The sequence below is a fragment of the Aphelocoma coerulescens genome, chromosome 3 (assembly GCF_041296385.1).
Source record: "Aphelocoma coerulescens isolate FSJ_1873_10779 chromosome 3, UR_Acoe_1.0, whole genome shotgun sequence".
Lineage (NCBI taxonomy): Eukaryota > Metazoa > Chordata > Aves > Passeriformes > Corvidae > Aphelocoma > Aphelocoma coerulescens.
In genome coordinates this window covers 24,655,112-24,665,761 of record NC_091016.1, presented here as the reverse complement: position 1 = coordinate 24,665,761, position 10,650 = coordinate 24,655,112, and the positions used below count along the sequence as shown (strand labels likewise).

Genomic DNA, 10,650 nt, shown 5'->3' with positions numbered 1-10,650 from the left:
CCTTTGCTGTTCCAGACTGACTGACTGATGCTGTGTCATTTGTTTAACTTTGCTATCACGTTTCCCCATTTGCTATGTGAAGAAAAGACTTGGGGCCTATTAATTGATACTTAAAATACATAGTACTGTTCTATCCATTTCTACAGATGCCTTACATACAAACCTTTCTTTGTACCTGCTTATAGGCAAGATATGATTAGGAGCAACTTTGAAATTTTCAGTCTTCAGCACGGAAACATGCAGTAGGATTTAGATTTTCCTAATGAAGGCATTGTTTGAACTTTGTGTGTACTGCAGGATAAAAAATATAGGTACAAAATGGCAGAGAAACCCATCCCAACAACTGGCAATCACTGTCTTATCCCTAGCCTATTCATCTGGTATATATTGTAGCATAATTCTTTGAGGAGAACTCAAAGTGAACAGCAGAAATGTTTAGATTTTCAAGCTGTTTTGAGTGTTGAACATATTAGATATCTGAGGAGACATTAGTTTGTGGTCTGATATTTATTATCACAAATGAAGGCATACACCCAAAATACCAAGTGGCAAAACCACAGAAGTTTGACATATGGCTATCCCGGCTTCGGCAGGCTCAACATCTGTACAGCTGTGCAGTGAGAGTCACCGTCTCATTAGTGCAGTGCAAAAACGTGCTGCAATGGGGTCTGAGTCTATGAAGCAGCATAACATTCTAACCTGACACTGCTTTCTTTCTACAGAGTTCAGCTGCTTTCTGTGGAAAAATTACATCAGCACCCTTAAATCTACAGTTGTTCTCTAGTTTCGTATCAGCGGTTTCTTTCCGTAATCAAAGTTCTGGAAAATAATCTGAGTTTTTCTTAGAGACTGCGGCATCCTGAGGTGATTATTAAAAATTTCAGAATGCTTTCCAAATACTTTTAGAATACTTGGGTGTTTATTTGTGCATTTTTGGAGTAGTGTTTTGATTAAAGCACTGAAGTGTCTCTTGTGTGTTTCAGAAAAATGTGGACTCTATCCATATTGCTAAAGGTATTTCGAACTTCCTTTTCATTTAGAGTGCATAGCCTATATGTGGAGAGCATTTCTTGCCTTTTAAGAAGCATAATACTTACATTTTTATGTATATGGAGTAGTTATTTAAATTTTATCCTGTACCTTGTCTTTGCCTTGTCCTTTTTTTGTGCCATATGCCAAGAAGCTCAGAGAATTACAAAAATTGCTAACTATGTATTTTGATTTTAGGCTGCTTTATTTCACAAGTTTTGTTTTTGTTGACTAGCAGTTCAAAAGATCTTGTTTGGCCCAGGCACCTTCCAGTCTCTTCTCTGAGCTGCCCTACCCCCTTTTTCAGTAATGTTCTTCCTCTTCAATAGCTACCAAGAACAACCTTCAGCAGCTTTTCCCAGCAGTCAGAGTGCTTGCTCTGTTTTTCCTGCTCCCATGAATATCTCTGCTCAAGCAAAGCTGTGCTGCTGCCCTTCATTCCAGAGAGCATGAATCATCTCAACTTTGTATATTTCTGTACCTATCTATATAAAGCCAATAAGGATGGGGTGGTTCCAGTTTTGTTAGGCTTCAGGCCAATTCCAGAGTATGTAAAGTTTAATATTCTATGGATTGCATGCAAAGAAAAGAGTTTTGTTTAATAAGAGAAGGCACAGGGTCAGCTCTTCCCTGTGTCTCTTGTCCCCTGGTCTAATTTTTCTTCACATTAATTGTGCTAACTTTTTTTCATCAAGGAAAGCATGAGTTGGCCTATGGAAAAAATAACTGTCTTGTCCCTGCTTTTCTTCAGCCTCCTGTTAGGGAAACACTTTGGGAGTGGTGATGGAATATTCTTGTTGTGCCTGATGCCACTGTACCGCAGCATCTTTGCTGCTAAAACCTGGAGGGAAGAGCTCCCACTTCTGCAGCTGTGAGGCAGGTTCTCCTGGATTCACAGGTTGAGCAAAACAAAAGAGCTGGAAGCTGCTTCCTCGTGAAGATAGGGCTTTTTTGTCTGATTTGTTTTAAAGAGAGAAATTAATTGTTTGGAGGCCATAAAAGTATTTTGACTATCTGATGCTTCCAGAAGAAGGTGGTCTGTAGAGCTGCATCTGTTCGGAGCTGGCTCAGTAGCTGTCTCTGGGGAGGAAGGCAGAAGTCATCTGGCACAAAACACTCTGCACAACTGAAAATGACAAACTTCTCATTCTTATGAAATGAGTCCTGGCACAGTTAATATACACACAGAGCAGTCATCAGTGTTGTTCACTTCCAATCCCTGCAAATTGCTCAATGATTTCTTCAAGACTTGCTGAGGTAAGGAGTGAGAGGGCCAGGAGAAGGCTTGAGGTAGTGGAGACTCAGGATCATGTTACACAGATGGGGTCCCTGTGCTAAGTAAGATGTTAAACTCGGGAGTCTAAGACCTCAGACACTGGAGACTGAACAAGTTCTTGATTAACAGATGGTAGAAGACTGTAGATTTCATTTACTGCTGTTATAAAGTCGTGGCTTCTAACCTCTTGCAGCATGTAAACCTCAAATGTTTCACCTCTGTAAGTGATCTAGCAGATAAGGGCTTTTTTCTTAATCATTCTTTTTCAGACTTGTAGCAATGGCTGATACTTCTTAGACAAAGCATTTTGTTGCTTTTCAGTTGCTTTTCTGTCTTAGGGGACATGTTGAAAATGAAACTCCAGTCAAACTGAATACCTTCAACATGAAAGATCCTTGTGTTTGTGTAACGCTTCATCCCTTGGAATGACTTCTTTTTTTTTAAATTCATGTGTTTAACCTGTTGGATACAAAATTGTTAAATGAATTGGGGCAGTTTTATCAAGCTGTTGGATGTGAACTCATGAGCATAAGTGGCTTCCAAGAGGTACTTTGGAAGGTGATTTTAGGAATACTCATAAAATGCATTATTTCTTCATAGTACCTCTGTTGATTCAATAGCCCATTCTCTCAGGCCAGTGCATGAACTTTGGAGTGTTATTTTACATTTTCTGAGTGTTTCTTAACTCTGTTTTCAGTATATGTGGTGGTATTAATTGTGAACTACTAACCAGGATCAGACTTGCATTGAGGTTTTGATACCACTAGGATTTCTTACAGACATAGTACTCAGAAGTAGCTGAATAATTAATAGAAACAGTTCACTTACAAGATAAACTGGTTACACTTCTTATCAGAAACTTCATGCGTAATTTAGAAATGGTTAAATATAAAACCTGCTGATGTTATGTTAATAGTTCTTTAAATCATCTGTTGTAGGCATGTGTGATCATAAGTAGAAGGTAACCGAGGGTTGTTTGCCATCGTTTTAAAACCTGAAGTACTTAAAGATTCCACCAGCCATTTATGAGCCCTTTGTAAAGTGCATTATGAATATAATCTTGGAGATTGTGACTTAAGGCCCTTGGCTATTCAATCACTCTGTTGCTTTGAACTTTGCTTTTCTATCCTGATAAAGGAGGGCATTCCCATCTTGTTCAGAACAGAAAAACCTGCAAGTGTTGCTTGATTCAAGCAACAAGATAGTGAAAAGCTTTCTTGATTATGCGGATTTTGCATTGACTTTCAGGTTGAGTACAATTTATCTCAAGAGGATTTTCTTTGGTTTTTAAGTGATCCATAAATTGCAAGCTTTGTGGGCAATGAAACAACCCTTTACTTAGGGTACCCTGTGTCCAGGGACAAGAACTGGCCTGTGTCCATTTCAGGAAGGGTGCCTGAGGTCAGGCAGCTGAATGAAAACTGTCACTGGAGAGCTGAGTACCCGAGCTGTTGGTAATTGAGTTCTGCCCATCGGAACTTCACAGTCACGCCTCGCAGGGCTGCTTGGAGGCAAAGGGCAATCAAACACACATTGTCAGCCTTTCCACCACTGGGTACCTCTTCATCCTCACTTTTAACACCAGTGAGTTTCAAAAGAGGTTCATATTGCACAGTAGTGCAATATTGCTGCAGTAGTGTAGTTTTGTACAAGAGGTAACAACTGTGTGGTTTTGTATATGGTGTTTTTTTAGAGCAGTGAAGTATTTGACAGTACCTGCTCAAATTTGGTACATGCTTATGAAAGAAATACTCATTAATTAAGAAAGACTTCATAAGATTCTGAAGTGAGTGTCTCTTCATGATTAGCAGAAAAAGACTGAGGATTTTCAGAACCTTCAGACAAGATCCTCAGTTTAAGGATGCATTACTCAGCCAAAACAATGTATTGGACCCAAGTATAAATACACTTCCAGTATGAACATTGATCAAACAAATGCAGCCTGGAAGGATGATATATTGATATTCATTCTTGTGGATTGTGTTAGAAAGGGACTGGTCAGGCCTTGCAAGATGCTGAACACCTTTCTGATATTGCAGCACTGCAACCAGCAGGTCAGACCAGGATTGCCAGTGCTGTTCTCACCATCAGCTATGTTTTGCCTTTTCTTTTTTTTAAACTGCTTGAGTTTTCTTTTATTTTAAACGTTGGTGTCATTGCCTAGAATTAAAGCGGAACACATTTTATGTGAAGAAGATAGTTCAAGAAGGGAAATGTATGTCTATGTCAATATTGTGCCTCCCTTCAGTTGCTGCTGAAGCACATTGCTGGACTGTCTGCCTCATGATTAATTAATTGCTTTTAATTTTGTAAGACTGCAGTTATGGGTTTGTGGACTCAGGTCCTTTATGTGAGATACTACTGGGTCTGATGTGCATTTTCAGCCAATCTGTAGGCATTTTTATACTGATTTAACTGTTGATGAGGTAGATGTTCAAATGACAGTAGAATCTGTGAGGAGACATTTCAGCTGTCAGTCTGTATCCATGATGGGGAAGTTTAGAGACTTGTCCACAGAGCCCAGCTAAAACCAAGGGAGTAGGTTACTTTAACTGCAGTCCCATCTAAAAGATCATGGATTCAGGAGAAGCAGATACTGAACACCTTTGCCACTCCACAGAGGTGGCCTGTTCAAGATCCAGCTCTAAAATAATCTGGGTATGGACCAAAATTCTAGCACAGAAATGGATCTTTCTAATTCTAGATGGAGTCACCAGGCTGGGAGAATGTAGTTTGATCAGCCAGTCAGGAATACTGCATTCACTGATTTCAGTAGCCAGGCATAGAAAATGGGTTTTAAAATGTGTAAGGCTGAGAGGCAAAGACCTCTGCACTATTCTAGTGAGTTCAGCACAAAAGCTTGGTACTGCATGAGGTTTGGTTTGGTTTGGTTTCATGAGGTAATATGAAACAATGCATTGCTTTCTGTAAGCTTTCTAGGACATTCTTGAACATGTGTTGCTTTCAAACCATTAGGAAAAAAACATTTTGAAGCCATGTTAGCTTATTAGAGCTTTTCATCCGTGCAGACTGCACAGGCAGCTTGTGAAGAAGTCAGGATGCCAGACCTATTTGTTTTCTGTAGCTGCAGAATATGATTTAAATATGGCATTACTGGCTGGCCCATTTTTGAAGTTGCTGCCAATTAATTTGCTATACACATTATTTTCTTAAAACTTCAACAGTGCAATCTGGGTGCACATTCTAACTTGAGTTACATGGTTTTAATTTGTTGAATAAACTCCAGTAGATGCTCTGTTAGGAATACAATATTTACAGATATCATTTGCGTGTTACTTAATGAGGTATAACCCAAGTCATCACCATGCAGTTCAGAAATAGAAGGCAACAGCTGTAATACTGAGAAGGAGATGCAGGTCACAAGTTCAAACCTTGAGATTAAAGGGATGACTTTTACCCTACTGTCTTTACTTTGTCATGCTTGCTATAAGTAGATGTCAAGGCCCTCTGGTTTATAAACGACTGAGCTTATATTTCTCTTGTCTTATTTTAATTATTTTTATTTTTAGTTAGTGAATCTGATCATTTTCCTCTGCTGATATTTAAGTCTTACTGACTTAAGTGGAAACAGGATTTCCTGTGGTGATTAAAACCACAGGTGCTAGGATTAAGGAAGGCCTTTTTTTCAGTGGCACATAGACTAAAACTGGAATGATACAGAGAAGATTAGTGTGGCATCCTCAAGGCTGACAAGCAGGTTTGAGAAAGCACATGAGGGAATCAAACTCCAGGAGGTGTAACCATGGGACAACTTCTCTGGCAAAGTTTTTATGAAGACTTGAATCTTAACTGATTCAAAGCTGGAAATGTGCTGTTGGAAGCAGCAACCTCTTTGGATGCAGCGCTAATGTGTGCAGCCTTTATAGGAAATGTGTATGTTTGTAGGATAGTGGGTTTAGGCTACTGATGCTTCCCTAGACCCCCTAATGTTTGGCTGTGCTCTGTGGAGGCAGGGTGCAACTTTACTGGAGAGAAGCTATTTTAGGAGTTCTAAAATCCAAGCCATGTAAAATGATGATGTTCCTTTCTGTCCCCTTTCCCTCTTATCCATAAGACTTTTTTTTTTTTTTTTTTTGGAGAGTGGGGAATTTTTTTTTTTGGAGAGTGGGGATGATGTTCCTTTCTGTCCCCTTTCCCTCTTATCCATAAGACTTTTTTTTTTTTTTTTTTTGGAGAGTGGGGAATTATTCTAAGGGTCAACGGTAATATCTCAGCACTTCCTGAACATTCCCCTTTCTTTCAGATTTTAGTCATTCTGGCTTGAGGTGTCCTGTCTAAAGTTCCAGTGTTGTTGTTTTGGAGTTTTTTTGGTGGTCTTTGGTACAGTTTTTGGGGGGTTAATTGCATTCTAGATGTCTTTTATTAAGGTGCAGTTTTAAACACAGACTATACACTGCTGTGTGGACATTACAGCTTTGTGTTCTTGATGGTGGAGATGATGCCATTCCATAAGTTCACAGAGATCACACCCAAATGGCTTTTTGGATCAGATCCTGTTGACTGCTCTTGTGACTGTTTCCCCTGAATTTATTAAATCTATTTGTAGGAATGAGAATTTTTTATATATATATAGATATGTATGTATGAATACATATATTTATAAATACACAAAAATGTGTGTGTGTGTCTATAAATACATATAAAAATAAAAGTTCTTATTCCTGTTATGTATTTTACATTTGTTCTATATATATAAAATAAGTCCTGGTTCACACAAATAAATTCTCTCCTTATATATATATCAGAAACATACCTTTGGTTTGCAAGTTGACAAGTAGTTACATATGTATATATGGGTAGCAGTCTTGCGTGTCAAACAGCATGTTCTATAAAGTAGCCTTTATCTTCTGGAACATGAGTGCTGCAGGAATGGGCTGTGGTTGTGTGAAATGCAATCCTGGGGCAGTGGGGCTGCTTGTGTTAGTAAGGTCAGCAGGGTTTGCTCTCAAATTCACCCAGGCGTTACAGCGCACACTAATGAAATGTGCAGCACACAGGTATGGACTTCTGCTTCGCTAAGGATAATAAACAGTAAAATCTAAGGTTTTATTATAGTATATATTACAATTTTCCATTATTTGTCATCTCCTCTTTGCCTCACCTTTATTAGGTGCCACCTTGGCTCTCCGAGTTGAACCCTTATACATGTATTTTTATAAAAAGGAGAATTCAAAAGTTTTTTTCCCGAGCACCCTGCATCAGAATGACTGAGATTCTACATGACCGCAGTTATGGCTGCAGATTTCTTTGCGTGCCACAAAGAATTAATTGTGCAATCATCCTACACTCGTCATCAGTGTGAGAATTTACAAAAGTCACCTCTTAACTTTTAAAAGTTATTCCTCTTCCAACAATGTTCTTTAGTTTATGAAATGTGACCAGCCACCTTACTTAATGACCTGGTCGTCAGCAGTTTCAGAAAGATTATTGCCTTTGTATTTTGCACAGCACATTTGCGTATAACCAAAACAATCTAAAAAGAAACCACAAATTGTAAAATCCTGACCACGTAATTTTTAACTTAATAGGAAACATGAAACCTTTACGTTTAGTGAAGTAACTTTCCAGGTGTCCCTGTTTTTCTAATAAATAGTTACTGTTTATTAGAAAAAATGAATATATAAAAAAGACAGTATTGTATTGAATTAAAAGCTCCAAAACAGATAAGTTCTGTTCCTTCCCCATATGCATGCTAAGGACCTACTCCCACTTCTTGACTTACAAAGCCTCCACTGACAGCAGCCTCACAGGACAAGGCCATTTCATAGAGGCACAGGGAAGAGATAAGTGAGAGTTGACCCTCTGTCTGATAATCCTGGCAGCTTTTGAAACTAACAGGTAGTCAACAATAAAAGCAATTTTGGAACGAATAAAAACCATTAAGCTTTGCAAGATAAAATACAAAGCCATAATTGGGATAATATATTAGTCACAAAAATTAACAGTAGAATGTAGAAGCTGTGTAAAAAGGTCATACTATAATTGCATTCTGATGATATAACACTTTATCCTGCAGTTTGGTTCTGTCATTTCTGACGATTTTTGATTTCCTCTTCTGTGTGTTCCTCACTTTAACAAGGTAAAGATGACACCTGTTTGAGTCTAGTTTGCAGGATTTATATGGCAAAAAAATGCCTCCTTAAATGTGCAGGGGGGAGATTTTAGAAATAAGATCAGGTCTATCATGATGTGTATATTCCAGGTATTTTCCATTTAGATTACATAATGGAAAGTTGATGTTTATGAATGTGGATGTGTATTTGAATGATGCGGCTAGCAGGTAGGTGTCCCCTCCTGGAGCAAACTGGAGCAGCTCAGGCATGTGTGGTGGGCTTCTGCAGCTGCTGGGGATTTAGCCCAAGTGGCCAGCGCTTTTGGAATGGAGTATGCATGCCTGGGAAGTTCTGCATGGCGAAAACATCACCATGGTGACATCAGGAAGTTTAAGGGGAATCCAGCTTTGCTGCAGTCTTAAGGCAAAATGGAGACATGCACCTGGGTAAGCCTGACATCCTATGTCCACACTAAAAGGGTCAGAAGAGAAGCAAAGGGTTTTTCTCAGATGAGAACAAACCCAAGATTTATCTTAATTTTTTTTTTTTCCCCTAGATGGTCTAAAAGACACTGAGGAATCATTGCCAAATCGGAAGGAATCCCAGCAACTTTCAAAATCTTGTGGGACTGGTTTGCTGTCAGCCTGGCTGGATCTCTGGCAGCTCACATGGAGGGCTTCTCTGGAGCTTGGACCTCCTGCAGATCTGTGGGCAGCCTGGCCGGCTGAGCACTGCACACATGGGGATTGATGGCCTCCAGCAGAGCATCCCTAAGGCTTCAGGGTTTGTGAAAGACACTGCAAAGTTTGGGTTGGTTGGTTTTTTGTTTTTTTTCCCCACCAATAATAAACTTTCAAGGATCAAAACACTTTGTAACCTGGAGGGTTGTATCTGCAGAGGGATCCTGAGAGATGGTGGGAAGTTCCCTGCATGAGGAGGGTGTCCAGCACTGTCCCAGTCACTGCCCTGAAGCCCTCGAGGTGAGTGGCATGCAGAGCTAAGTGTTACAGGGCTGTAGTTGCTGTATAAGGAATTTCTTCATGGTTTCAGCTGTAGCTCTTGGAGGAAATAATTTAATAACCCTTTTCTTTAGAAGTATTTGCGGTTGAGGTACCTCATGTAACAGAGCTGATTCCTCAGCTGGCTAGCGGTGGAGCTGTGAGATGTAACAGCTCGAGGAACTGTCCCCTTGGTTTTGTACAGGTGTGCTGCAGAAGTGAAACCAGCTGAGTCTACATGTTGAGCTTGCTTGTTTATTTGAGTAATTTTGGAAACATTGCCATTCCTGACACTGCAGCTGTGTTTTTGAGGTCAGTAGGAGCAGGACATTGACATGTACAGCATAGAAGAGTGATGTTGTGGCAGAGACGTTTAATCTGGCCTTGCAGGAATTCATGGATTTAAGTGGAAAGCACTATTAACTCTTGCATCATGAGGATGCAATCTTGGTTGTGTGTGCAGGGCTGTACATACCCACACGCTGGTGAAGAATGAAGAGTTAAGTTTACTTGCAGAGTCTGTGTGTGTACACATACCTGTCAAAAATATGTTTTCTTAGCTCCTCCATCTCTCGGACAGCGTCATCATTCCTGGTACCCACAGCAGTCCGAGGTTAGCTGGCCGTGTTGGTGCAAGATTCCCCTGCAGCAGAGCCCTGCTAAGGCAAACAGCATGTGGCAGCTCCGTGCTGCTGGGTGCCTCCATCACCCCAGCACACAGCCACAGCTGCTCACAGGAAGCACTTTTCCTTGCTGGGAAGGAAAAACTCGCATTGAATTTGGGGACTGGCATTCTCCAGCTTTGGAAAACAGTCGAAAATTTTGCAAAAAGAAGATGGTTCCTGAGGTGTGGTTAGCTGGAGGAAGTCTTTGGTGGTGTTTGGCTGGTTTGTGTCTTACATGATTCTCTGTGTGCTTCCAGGTCCCAGTCATGCTACCTCCTTTCTCTTGTGGATGTTTACCCATAATACCACTGGCAATGGCCAAGCTGCTCTTGGGAACGCCTATGGCCCTTTGACTACCTCTTCTACATGCTTCTTCATCTCTGAAAATAAAGTAGAGTTTCTTCAAAAACACTTGCCCCACTTTGGATGATGTTATTGGAAACTTCTGGCAAGTAAAATCTGTGATAATTTAATTCAAAAGGGAATGTAGGGCTAAAATGGGTGAGAGTAAAGAAAAAGGCTACTTGATCACTTTTTAAAGTTAATGTACAGCGGTGATAAATGAACTGTAAAGGAAAAGCTTTATGGCATTAGGTTGAGGGATGCCT

General features: G+C 40.0%; 1 long non-coding RNA gene across 1 annotated transcript; it reads left to right on the top strand.

The window, feature by feature from the left end:
• The first annotated feature begins 8,906 nt into the window (after positions 1 to 8,906).
• Positions 8,907 to 10,385, top strand: LOC138107816 (uncharacterized). The gene is made up of 3 exons (XR_011149712.1): positions 8,907 to 9,189; positions 9,277 to 9,359; positions 10,300 to 10,385. It is a non-coding gene; the product is annotated as an uncharacterized lncRNA (long non-coding RNA).
• The last annotated feature ends 265 nt before the right edge of the window (positions 10,386 to 10,650 follow it).